This window comes from Sminthopsis crassicaudata, chromosome 1, assembly GCF_048593235.1.
Source record: "Sminthopsis crassicaudata isolate SCR6 chromosome 1, ASM4859323v1, whole genome shotgun sequence".
Classification (NCBI taxonomy): Eukaryota; Metazoa; Chordata; class Mammalia; order Dasyuromorphia; family Dasyuridae; genus Sminthopsis; species Sminthopsis crassicaudata.
Window position 1 is genome coordinate 457,980,073 of NC_133617.1, and position 12,378 is coordinate 457,992,450.

Consider the following 12,378-nt stretch of genomic DNA (forward strand, 5'->3'; position numbering starts at 1 on the left):
AGACTCCCCTCTGTAAAAGGGAATTCAAAGGTCATCTATACCAATCAGTACCTCAACAGAAATCAACTGTACAATACTGCTGTTAGCCAAAGTAGAGAAATAACCTAGTAAATCTATTCATAAGAAAAATAAAGTCTAACACAGTGTAGATGATGGTTTATAGGGAAAGAAGTAGAGGTGGGAAGAGAGGTTTATAAAATATTGCAATAATACAAATGTGTTTTAATCAGAGAAAGTAAACCAAGGAGTAAGTAATGGAATTAAAGTAGCAGAGGCAATTGAGAGAAATACAGAGGAAAAAATTAAAAAATACTGTAACTGATTGAAAATGTGTGCAAAGAAAGGGAAGTGCCAAATATAGTAAAAAATTTTTTGAACTTACTATACCACTAGCAAAAATGATGGAGTGAGAAAATCAGATTTTTTGGGGGGGACTAATAAACTCAGTTTTGGACATAAATATGAGATACCAGTACATGTAAATAGTTGTAGATGTATGCCTGGAGCTAGACAGACTTCCTTACTGGAGATGAATTGGGGAATTAATTATGTGCTTAGACGTGATAATACTTGAAGTTTTGTGAGTGAATGATATTGTTAAAGGAAAAAATGTAAAGAGAATAGGGTTAAGGAAGGATGAAACGTTGAGTGGGACATTTACTTTAAGAGGCCAAGAAACTAGTTATGAAGATAGAGAGGGAATAGATGGAAGAAGAATTGAAATAATGTGTAGTTAATAGAGAAGAGAGGATCTAGAGGGACTCCATAATGGAACAGTTTCAAATTTTTCAGGATGATCAAGAAGAGCACTCAAATAATAATAACAGCTAACATTTATAAAATACTTTAAAGTTTGCAAAATTCTTCATATATGTTAACTTATTTGATGTACTGTGTTTTGGTAACACTTATTAGGCACTGCAATCTTTCATTTGGCCTATAACTCTTAAGTAGTCTTTGTCCTTCCACTCTCTCTCCTTTGTAATTCATTCTTTATATTATTGCTAAAGACATTGCCTGTTTACAAGTTTAATCACATCATTCCTTTGTTCAAAATCTGTAAGGCCTCCTAATAAGAATTATTTATTTTGTTATTTAACACCCCTCCCCATTTACCCCATTCCCCACCAATATGGTTATAATCTGTCTTTTACAATTTATTTCATGCTATCCACTTTCATAAACTTTCAGTTTTAGTTTCAGTTGATATTGTTAGTTATGGGGGCTCATGAAAACGTATGTCAAAATTTGATTGTATGTCAATTTCATGATGACATGCTTACCTGGATTCTGCATAATGGACGATGCTCTCATGCTTTCCCAGTCACCAATGGAGTGGAACAAGACAATGTATTTGCTTCCATGTTTTAAAATATAATGCTTTCAGCCTGGTTTCAATGCCTTTAATGAGGACAAATCCTGCTAATACACTGAGAGTAAATTTTTCAAGCAAAAGCTAAAGTAAAAGGAGTGTTGGTGTGTGATTTTTTTGTTTGTTTGTTTGCAGAACAATGTGTACTCAGTGCAGTTTCTGGAGCTGAGATGCTACAAATTAGGGATCAGTTCTTTGGTGATTGTGCTAATTTTGGTCACCAAGAAAACACAAATTCTCCATCAGCCAGCACTATAAAATCTACATATGAAATTATTAATTACAGAATATGGAGAGGTTTTGAATGCTATGGATAAGTTCACTTACTTTAGCAGTATAGTTTTCAAGGATGGCCACATCAATAATGAGGTTGACACATGTATTTCCAGAGCTAGCTCATGTGTTTTGGAAGCTCCAAAGCAAAGCTCCAAAGAAGCTCTTCTTTCTGGGAGAGAGGAGATATTAGATTGACTACCAAACTGAAGATCTACAGAGTTGTTGTACTGACCTCATTGTTGTATGCTTGTAAATATCAGTATCATGCCAGAAAATAGAATATTTTCCATTTGTAGTGTCTTAGGAAGTAGATCACTTTGCAGGATAAGATGCCAAACACTGAGGTCTTTTTTTGAACTAAACTTCCAAAACATTCAAACCCTACTGCAAAGAACATAACTCTGATGATCTGGGTATGTAGTTTGAAATGCAAACATATGCTTGCTAAGAAGACTATTTTATGGAAAACTCACAATCATTGATTGAATGATCTGGGAGACATAGGCACAGGACTTCCCAGGATGGCATGTCCTCATCATAGAAGGTGCTGTGCTCTATGAGCAAAGCAGAATTGAAATAACTCAAAAGAAATGCAAAATGAACAGATTTAGAGAATCTACCCCAAATGTTCATATGAACTATTTGCATTTTATCTGTGGTGGAGCATTCCAAGTTTACATTGGCATGATCAGCCACAGTTGGACACACTATATAAATTTACCTCAATATAGCAATGACATCTTGAGAATGAAGGACAATGAAGACTTTCAGTTTCAAACTGGAATACATGCTGTCTTCTTCTATTGCCTTTGTTCAAGATGTTCCTCCCTCATGCTTGGAATAGCTTTATCTCATTATGTTTAAAACTTTGAATTTGGAGTCATGAAGACCTGAGTTTGAATGCTACTTTGTAGTTATATGCACAATTGCATTAAACAAAGTATTTAAATCATTCTTAGTCTCAGTTTCTTTATTGGTTAAATTGTGATATTATAAATGTAGTATCTAAACTCACTGGATTGTTGTGAGGCTTAAATGGGATCATCTATCTACATTTTAAAGTGCTACATACCATATTAATTATATTTTTAGTATTACTATATTATTGTTATCATTTTTGAAATGCAAGGTTTAATTCAGATATAATCTATTTCACAGAGTTCTCTGCTTCCTTTAGGTGGAATTAATTTTTGTCTACTCAGATTTCTCCTAGAAATATTAGCATTCATCATATCATACATTATTTTTATCAGCTCTTGTGGGTTCAGTTCTGATTTCTATGTAGATAACTTTCAGATTGATATGTATAAATCTAGACTCCCTCAAATGTTTTAGTCTCATATCACAAATCACAAATATTCTTATGGAATATTTCTAATTGAGTATCCAAAACCAAACCAGAAACCCTCTTCTCTTATGGGCTTTTCTATTACTATTGAAGACTATCCTCTCAGTCATACAAGCTCACAAGTATGGTATCCTCCTCAATTCTTTCCTTACTTCATGAATGTAATAAGTTGCCAAATCTTGTCATTTCTACCTTCATATTATCACTCTTTTATATCCCCTTTTTTCTACACATATAACTACTACTGCACCTCACACTCTTATTATCTCTTGGTTAGACTATTGCAACAATCTTCTAATTAGCTGTCTTGCCTCAAATTTCTTGTCACTGTTAATCATACTCCAGGAAGACTCTTAAGTGATTTTCCTAAAGCAGAGGAGTTGACCATGTTATTTATCTACTCAATAAATTTAAGCGGTTTCTTGTTACCTTTAGTAACAAACATAAAGTCATTTGTTTGATATTTAAAGCTCTTCAAAACCTGAAGCCTTCATCAATTTCCAGTTTTTACATTTTCCTCATTTCTACATATTCTACAATTCTAGATATTTTGATTTATTTAAAATTTCTCAAACACAACACTCCACTTCTTATCTTTATGCTTTTCCTCAGTTTCCCAATATCTAAAATTCTCTATCTTATCACTTTAACTTATTAAAATGCCAGACTTTCTTAAAGACAGAGCTCCAAAAACATCACTTACAGGAATCATTTTCTAGTTCACCATAATTCTAGGAGCTTTCTTTCTGAGGTTATATGCCTTCTAAGGCATATATATCTTACATGTATTTATTTATTTTCATGTTACCTCTCCCATTGCAATGGAAGTTCCTAAAGGGCAAAAACTATTTTTGTTTTTTTTGCGGGTCTCCAGTGCTTAAAATAGCACCTGAAACACAGAAAACATTTTAACATAGAGACTTTAAACATGTATCATGGACACATTTGACAGTCTGGCATATCAGCCTATGGACCACTTTTCAGAATAGTGTTTTTAAATGCATAAAATAAATACCTAGAATTACAAAGAAAACCAGTTATATTGATATGAAGATGCAATTTTTTCCTTTCCTAGAAGAACCCTGACAATAAATGATGATTGGCTTTTTGATATATTACAGTTATGTGAATATGTAGATATGTATGGTCATATATACACATACATATATATACACATATATAAAAATATTAAACCAAGACCAATCTGATTCTAGCTGGTCACCAATAGATTCTAGGCTAAATCCAATTTGACTGTTTGGGTACTGATTGATTTTGAATGTAATTTCTGCTTTAGCCAAAGACTTTGAAGGTTCCCCTCCCAGATTCATTCATTCATTTATTTCTTTGGACTTATACTAGGTGAAAAAAGGAGATTCTTTGACTGAATTACTACCTACCCCTAATTTTTGAATAGGTGAAGCCTGAGTCTTAACCTGCTGAAAAACTTAGCTAAAAAGCTTGAGGTCTTTCCTTTCATCCAGTTTTCCTTTTGGCTACTGGACCCAGATGGGTCTGGAGGAGAGTGGGTGGCAGATGACCTTGCACAACGGCCCTCCATTATTTCAATCCAATATATTTGCATGTTATGGCATACCCTCCCTGATGTCATGGTCCTCTTCAAGAACAAAGGACAAACAACAACAGCAACAATCCTCAACTGCATAATTTTTGGGGGATAGAAATGGTCTAATTTGGTGTCTAATATGAGATTTTGAAATAGTAAGAGCTTGTAGGATCAACTTAAGTCCATAAAATATTCTAAGATATTACACCCTATTTGCTTTAGGATCACATAACAGAAGCATTGCAAAGGTAAGCCTGAAAATTTTATTTGAGAGTAATGACTAATATAAGAGATGTCTTTGTTCCAGAGAAATAAGAGGAAAGACTAATTTAAGCATGAGGTTTAATGTATGAAAAACAGGACCTTACTTTGGTATCGTAGACCTTTGCTGATTCCCTTATAGAGATATTTTTTCCTAAACTCATTTTCTCTGTGTTCTTCCAAAAAAAAGTAGTGTTTGCTATGGAAAAAAAAATTTTCCTAGTGGAATATGGTATAAACCATGGCAGAGGCAAATTTTCCCTTTAAAATAAAAGAAAGTATAGGGATCGTTTTATTCTCACCGCATCCTTGTCACAGCTCTTTCTAAAAGCATATATATGTATGTACCAAAAAGTCTAATAATCACAAATGCAATTAAGGGCCACAATTGTGTTTTCAAGGTAATTTCTTTGTTTGGAAAATAATAAGATTAATCATGGCACTGAATTTTTAAAAGATAATTTGTTTTTTTAATAAGTAGGTTTTTTTCATATAAACATTTTTCTTAATATTAACTACACAGTGTGTCTCTTAGAGACCTATGAGTTTTTGTTTTTTTGCCTATGTGTTTTAAGACAAAAAAAAAAATTAAACCTGTAATTATACATGCTGCCTGATTGATGACAGAGGCACCTAAGGATGTTTTGTATAGGCATATTTAGAGCATTTTCCCACCACAGAATTTAATCAATGGACTATGATGATTCATTTACTGCCAATTTGTCATTTCAAAGACATATTTAATGAGTTTAAATGTGTATTATTGATTCTAAATGCCACAGTTAACAATGAAAGTTCCCATTTCTAAAGTCTGCATAAAGAAGTTTTATCTTGACACAATGACACTTAGCAACATGGTTTAATTTAGCTTTTTCTGAACAAATAGATTTTGAACTAGGATATTAACACCAAAGTCACATAACTCTTTAATACTTATTTCTTTACTTCTCCTCAGAAAATGCAAATGCTCTTGGCAACTAATATTTCCTTAGATCTGAAGTATAGTATTCTTTATGAAAATCCACTTATACAAAAAAAAAGTTAGGAAGTATATATTCTTTCGGCAGGATAATTCTTGATATATGAAACTACCTTTATTCCTGAATGGATTCTACAAAGCAAATCATATTTTGCCACTTCATCTCTTATAAAAGACACAGAAGAAATCCTGTCAATATGGTAAAAAATTCCAGTGACTGATTCTCTTCTTATCTATTTTCACCAAAGATAATACAATTTCACATATCATTAAAAAAGAAAACAGCCGAAGGCAAGAAAATGGTTAGGCAAAAAACTTTAAAACTCATGTAACTCTGGCAGGGTGACAATAACTATGGACAACAAAATATTAGGCTGCTAAATCATTCAAAACTTTATTTTACTTGAGGGATAAGCACAGATTACACAAATAAAATGGTGAGCAGACTTGAAACCATGCCTTTTGAAGGACTGGTGTAGTGATGAGATGTTTAGCATAGAGAAGAAAAAACTTAGGAAGGATTTCAATGCTATTTTCAAAAAGTTAAAAAGGAACTTCTCATGGAAGAAGGGCTAAGGTTGTTCTGTGCAGGAACCAGAACTGAAATGAGTGGATTATAAGGCAGATTTCTGTTCATTATAAATGCATCACTAGAGTTTAGTAGAAGGAAAAATAAGTAATAAATAAGTAATAAATAACTTTTTTTTTCTATGGGTTCTAGGAGTAACTCTCAGGAATTTGAAATATTTCTAATATTCATGAGCCCCAACCAGTATGCTCCACAAAATTGACCCATCAAAGTTAGTTAGCTATTAGGGATATTTATTAATTTGTTACAGTTAAAATAGATAATTTGAAATTATTTCACTCTGCCTCATCCCCATCAGTCTGAGACATACTTTCATATAGAGTTTAGGAGAAGCTAGACTCAAACTTAGAATGAACATATTGCAATACAGTTCTTGATTGGAACTGTCCCTTTGTGAAGTCTACATAAATATAGTTCTCTGATGAACTTTGAAAAGTCTTTTCATTTGTAGGGTTAAAAATGGTACACTCCCTGAAACTAGTTTTCCTCAGTCCTCTCTCATTTCCTAGCTGGAAGTATTTTCTGGAAGTGATCCAGTTTATCCATTGAAAGAACCAGTGGTAGAGGGGAGGTAAGGGAACTTAGTGAATTAATTTCCTTTCCTTATTGTCCTCTAGTTTAAAGCATAAGAATCTAATCCCTTGAAATATTTCCTGAACCTTGATTTTTTTTAATGTATAGGAGTTAAGTGACTTACCCAGAGTCACACAGCTAGTTCTTATTACCTGTCTGAGGCTTGATTTGAACTTCAGGACTATCTGATTCTTGGCTTGAAATTCTATTATATCACCAAAGCTGCCTCCTTAAACTTGACTATTGAAGTAACTGCTAAATTATTTTCTTTGCCTATGAATAAGCCTAGAGATATCTAAGCTATATCCTTTGGTGCCTCTGTAATCAATCAGAATCTAATTATGTGACAAATCCCAATACATTTTCCATTTGTCTTAATCTGATTTCATCTAATGGCTCCAAAGCACTCATTCCTCCAAAATTGACTAAGATTTGTTTTCACATAAGTTATTAATTTGATTGATTAGATCAAAAGTAGTATCTAGGTTCTTCATCCCTGTTATTGATTAATTTAACAGGCAACAGGCAAAAAAGCATCTTATTAGTTACATTACTTGGCACTGAGACTGTAGAAAATTTGTCTTAATAAATAAATCCCTAACAATTAAAATAATCTCCAAATGTCATGAAATGTGTTGAATTGTGAGTTTGACTTTCCCCTAAGTGGGGTCTTCAACCAAATATTTCTGGAGTTCTTATATGGGTAAGTCATTCAGAATCTCTATAATTCTACCATTGCCAAGAAGTCAGAAAATAGAGTGAGATTTGCATTGTGAGATATGCATATGGAAATTTTTTTATACTTAATATTTGGAACATTAGCTTTCACAGTTCACATTTATATAGTGCTTTATAGATATAAAACAAAAAGTCTTTTCCACATCTGAAAAAAAGAAGTTTACAAGGATGAAAAGGACCCTAAGTAGTCATCTGGTCCAATTTGTATTTGGAAAAAATATTCTTTAGGAAGCTTGGTGGACAAGTAGTTATCTAGTCTCTCCTTAAAGATCTTCAAATAGGGCAATCCTCACATAGCCTGTTACTTTTGGATAACTCAAATCTTTTAGGAAATTGGTAGTTATATCTTAATGTGGATATGGCTTCAAGAGTTCAGTTAGAGCTGAGTCAATTGTTAATTTTTTGCATGAGTATTTAGTCCTTAGAAAAAGTTAATCTTTATAAATTAGATCTTGATTTATTGTTTTGTTGTTTGTTTAAACTTAAGAAAGTATTAATACTACAGACTAAACTGAAGAGTGTGTTCACATATTTTTTTCCTCTCATAAAAGTCAGGTGATTTAACATTTACAAGAACATCCCTGTATTCCTCTACAAACATTGCTTGAACTCAGCTGGAGAATAGTAGAAACTTCAGTGAATAAAGTCCTTACTGTATTGAAGATTTGGTGACTGTAGACTAAAAATAACAAGAAGAGTATTTGTATGATGCTGTAAAGTACCTTAAATCCATTATCTCATTTGAATCTCATAACATCCTTCCTTATATCTATCTAATATTTGCCTCTGAAACATATCGCTTGGTCTCTCATTTTGCTCTCTGGGTCATGACAAACTAAAAATTCTGTTTTTCAGATGGCATCCTCCTTCTACTCCCTTCCTAGCTTGTCTTCTTCAGTATTAACATTTCCATTTCTTTCAACCTAGTTTTTCACCACTCTGGTGATCTTCCTCTGTACACTTTGTACCTTATCAATGTGCTTATATCTGGCCCAAATAGCCTTTTTGAGAATAAAAGCTTCAATCAAATAGAATAGATAAACTTTAGCAATTTACCAGGGAAGCCTATAATAATGAATGAGCTCAAGAAAGTTACTGGATTTAATCTTGATCAGAAAGTACTTTAATAAATCTAGCATATTATAGGAAAGATAAGCTATTATAAACATTACCATTTTAAAACCATAAATTAATTAGCACAATTTTCACAAATCAGTATCTTTAAACAAATAAAATAGTTATTGAAACATTTAGCACATTTCATAAAATGCTTATTTTTTGCATAGTTTGGAAAATTCTTCTGTAAAGAAACAATTATACTTTAACAGAATTATAAGTAAAAATAGACCTGTACTTTGAGTTTCAGGTTTCTGTTCTAAGCCAGTATGCCTATGATTTATTTACATGTATCTTTAAATAGTCTCTTTCTCCCCTAAAGAGGAAAGAGACTCAATAATTTTATTTATAAACATATATGTATATACTTGAAATATTCTAGCTAAGGGAGTATCTTTCTTCAGAACTTGGAAACAAATAGAAAAGTTATGCATTATGCAACACTCCTGACAGCTTCCCAGAAGCACAGCATTCAGTGATAAATGATTGACATGATTCTCTGAGTCTTACCTGTCTTCCTGTTTTTAAAAGTCCAGTTCTTGCCATCTACCATACACAGTTCTTGACCACTTGGTGAGATCCAAACAGGATAGTTGATCATGATAATTCCAACATGTCATGGATATTAGCATATCTCAGACCCCCACGCTCTGACTGCTTGAAATTAGCCTGCAACAAACAAGACATCCCTTCATCTTAGTTGAAAAATAATCAACAATGTCCTGGGACCAGGAGACATCTGGTAATCAATAAAGGCAATAAGAGTGTATGTGGAACCATAAATGTCTCTCAAGGTACTTCTAAATATCAAGACAAAAAGACTGAAGTTTATGTTCTACAGAAAGTGTTTACTCTGAGTACATGGTGCTTCTATATGTTTTTATTGATCTATTTAAACTGTCAAGATTAATAAACAAAATTTATATTAAAACACAAGCACATCATAATGTAACTCAATTATTCCTCCCTCAATATAGTTGTCTACTAGAAACATGGCTTGCATTTGTGTGAAACAATCGTTGGTTTCTACATTTAATGAAAAAAAGCCTTAGGATTTCTAGAACAAAGAAACACAATAAGACTTTAAAGAGTAATTTGAACACATCTGTAACTCAAGTGCTGAAGCTGTGATTTAACATATTATTGAGGCAATTTCAAGTGGAATTCCTTTATTATAATACAATAATAGCAAATATTTATATGATGTCTAAAAGTTTGCAATGTGCTTTACATATTTGACTTATAATAACTTTGGAAATTGGGTACTGCTATTTTTTTCATGTTACATTTGAGAAAGCTAAAACCAACAAACAAGTTAAATGATTTTCCAAGAATCACACAAGAATGTAAGGTGATATTCAAATCTACTTCTTTCTTACTCCAAGAACTATATTGTATACACTATCCCATGCTGCCTTTCTAATAATACAGTGATAACCCAGTTTGGTTCTCTATTTCTATTTTAGCAATAGAAATTTGAAAATTTCATTTTCTATTTTTTTCCAATAAATAAGGATTTATTTTCTTTCCGTTCATATTTCCTCCTTCTTTTCATCTAGACAGAAGAAGAAAAAAATACCTCTTAACAAAATGTACAATCAAGCAAAAAAAGATTATTTTCATTAGCCATGATATTTATGAAATGTTAAAATAGAAAAAGAAAGCCTCTGGAGTCTTCTGTGGAATATCATGGAAAGGGATAAATACAAATACGACAGAATGAGAGAGCATATGAAGGTTGTAATTTTTACCAGAGGAATGTCTCATTCTGATGAGATAATGGAACCATTAAAATAACTTTGTTAAATGTACAAAAATGTGTGTTGTTTGATACATATTCAATAAAGTTCAATTCTTATGTCTTGTGTGTGCTTAATCTTCCTACTGGATAAAAATTCTGAGTTTTAGGATGATGTTTTATATCTATCTATCTATCTATCTATCTATCTATCTATATCTATCTATAAATAGATAGATATAGATAGATAGATAGATAGATAGATAGATCTATATATATATATCTGTATATATATATATATATATAGATCTATATATAGATCTATATATACATATACAGATATATAAAATGTGTGTGTGTGTGTGTGTGTGTGTGTGTGTATCCTTTCTCGAATATTATATTCACAGTATAGAGCTCAATATTTGGGACATACTCAAGTATTAGTATCCTTGATTACACATATTGAGCTAGAAAAGAATTCAGATGTCAACCCCTTTATTTCATAGATTAGGAAATTGAGGTATAGGGAGATTAAATTACTTATCTAAAGTCATATTGAGAATGACAGTTGGGATTTGAACCCAGGTCCTCAAACTATAGACTTGTTCATTCAAATATTTCACATTTAGACTTCATATATGAACCAGCCTTGGTGTCAAAGGATTCTATATTTAAACTAGAAGGGACTTCAAACTATATAATCCAACTTCTTCAACTGAGAAAATGGAGGTCAAAAATGTTAAGTGATTTGTCCTAAATCATAGTTAGCAAACATCAGAAGTAGAATTTGAATCCAGATACTCAGACTCCAAAGTTATACTAATCAACAAATCATAGGATTCATGTCTTCACTAATTTTTTTTTTACCAATACCAATATGCTGCTATCAGCTGAGCTACCAAAACTTAAAAAATTGCAAGCTCTCTGCTACAAAAATACAAGAAAAAGAAAAATAAACCAACATTTTGTGACAGCAAAATTATTTTCTTACAACTAATTTTATGGCTTCTATTTTTTTAGGCCCTCCCTATTTTCCAGAAGATCTGGCATTCTGTACTTAGTATTGAAAAGAGTTCATTGTATATGAAGATGCTAATACATTCTGTATGCAATGCAGATAGAAACATATTATATTTAGCAAACAATTAAAAACATGTCTGGAACAAGTTTAATAACAAGTAATCTAGTAATCTTTTTTGAAAAAAATAACTTTTTATTTTTCAAAATACATGCAAAGATAAGTTTTCAAATTCACCTTTGCGAAACCTTGTGTTCCAAATTTTTCTCCCTCCCCTTCCCTCCTCTAGACAGCAAGCAATCCAATATAGGTTAAACATGTACAATTATTCTGAACATATTTCCATATTCATCATACTGCACAAGAAAAATCAGATCAAAAAGGGAGAAAAACACAAGAAATAAAAAGAAACAAGCAAACAAACAGTAAAAAGAACAAAAGATGTGAAAATAGCATAAGCTGATACATGATCAGTTTCCATAGATCTTTTTCTGTATACCAATAGCTCTTTCCATCACAAATCTATTGGAATTGCCTTGGGGAAAAAAAGAGCAGCTAGGTGGTGCAGAGGATAGAGCACCAGCCCTGAAGTAAGGAGGACCTGGGTTCAAATCTGGCTTCAGACACTTAACACTTCCCAGCTGTGGGATCCTGGGAAAGTCACTTAACCCCAATTGCCTCAGCAAAAACCAAAAAAAAAATATTGAAAAGAGCCAAGTCCATCACAGTTGGTCATCACATAATCTTATTGTTGCTGTATAGAATGTCCTCTTGATTTCATTCATTTTGTTTAGCATTAGTTCATG

The 12,378-nt window shown here is 32.2% G+C and overlaps 1 protein-coding gene across 20 annotated transcripts in view; it reads right to left on the reverse strand.

Annotated features, from left to right (window-relative positions):
- LINGO2 (leucine rich repeat and Ig domain containing 2) overlaps positions 1-12,378 on the reverse strand; it is a 1,288,153-nt gene that overhangs the window by 397,054 nt on the left and 878,721 nt on the right. For 17 of the 20 annotated variants that reach the window (XR_012484577.1, XM_074280815.1, XM_074280813.1 and 14 more), the window contains 2 exons: positions 9,327-9,485; positions 1,700-1,817 (listed from right to left, as the gene is read on the reverse strand). The gene's annotated coding sequence lies outside the window, so the exon portion shown is untranslated. The remainder of the gene's footprint in view (positions 1-1,699; positions 1,818-9,326; positions 9,486-12,378) is intronic. The other 3 variants (XR_012484578.1, XM_074280807.1, XM_074280809.1) reach the window with 1 other exon arrangement.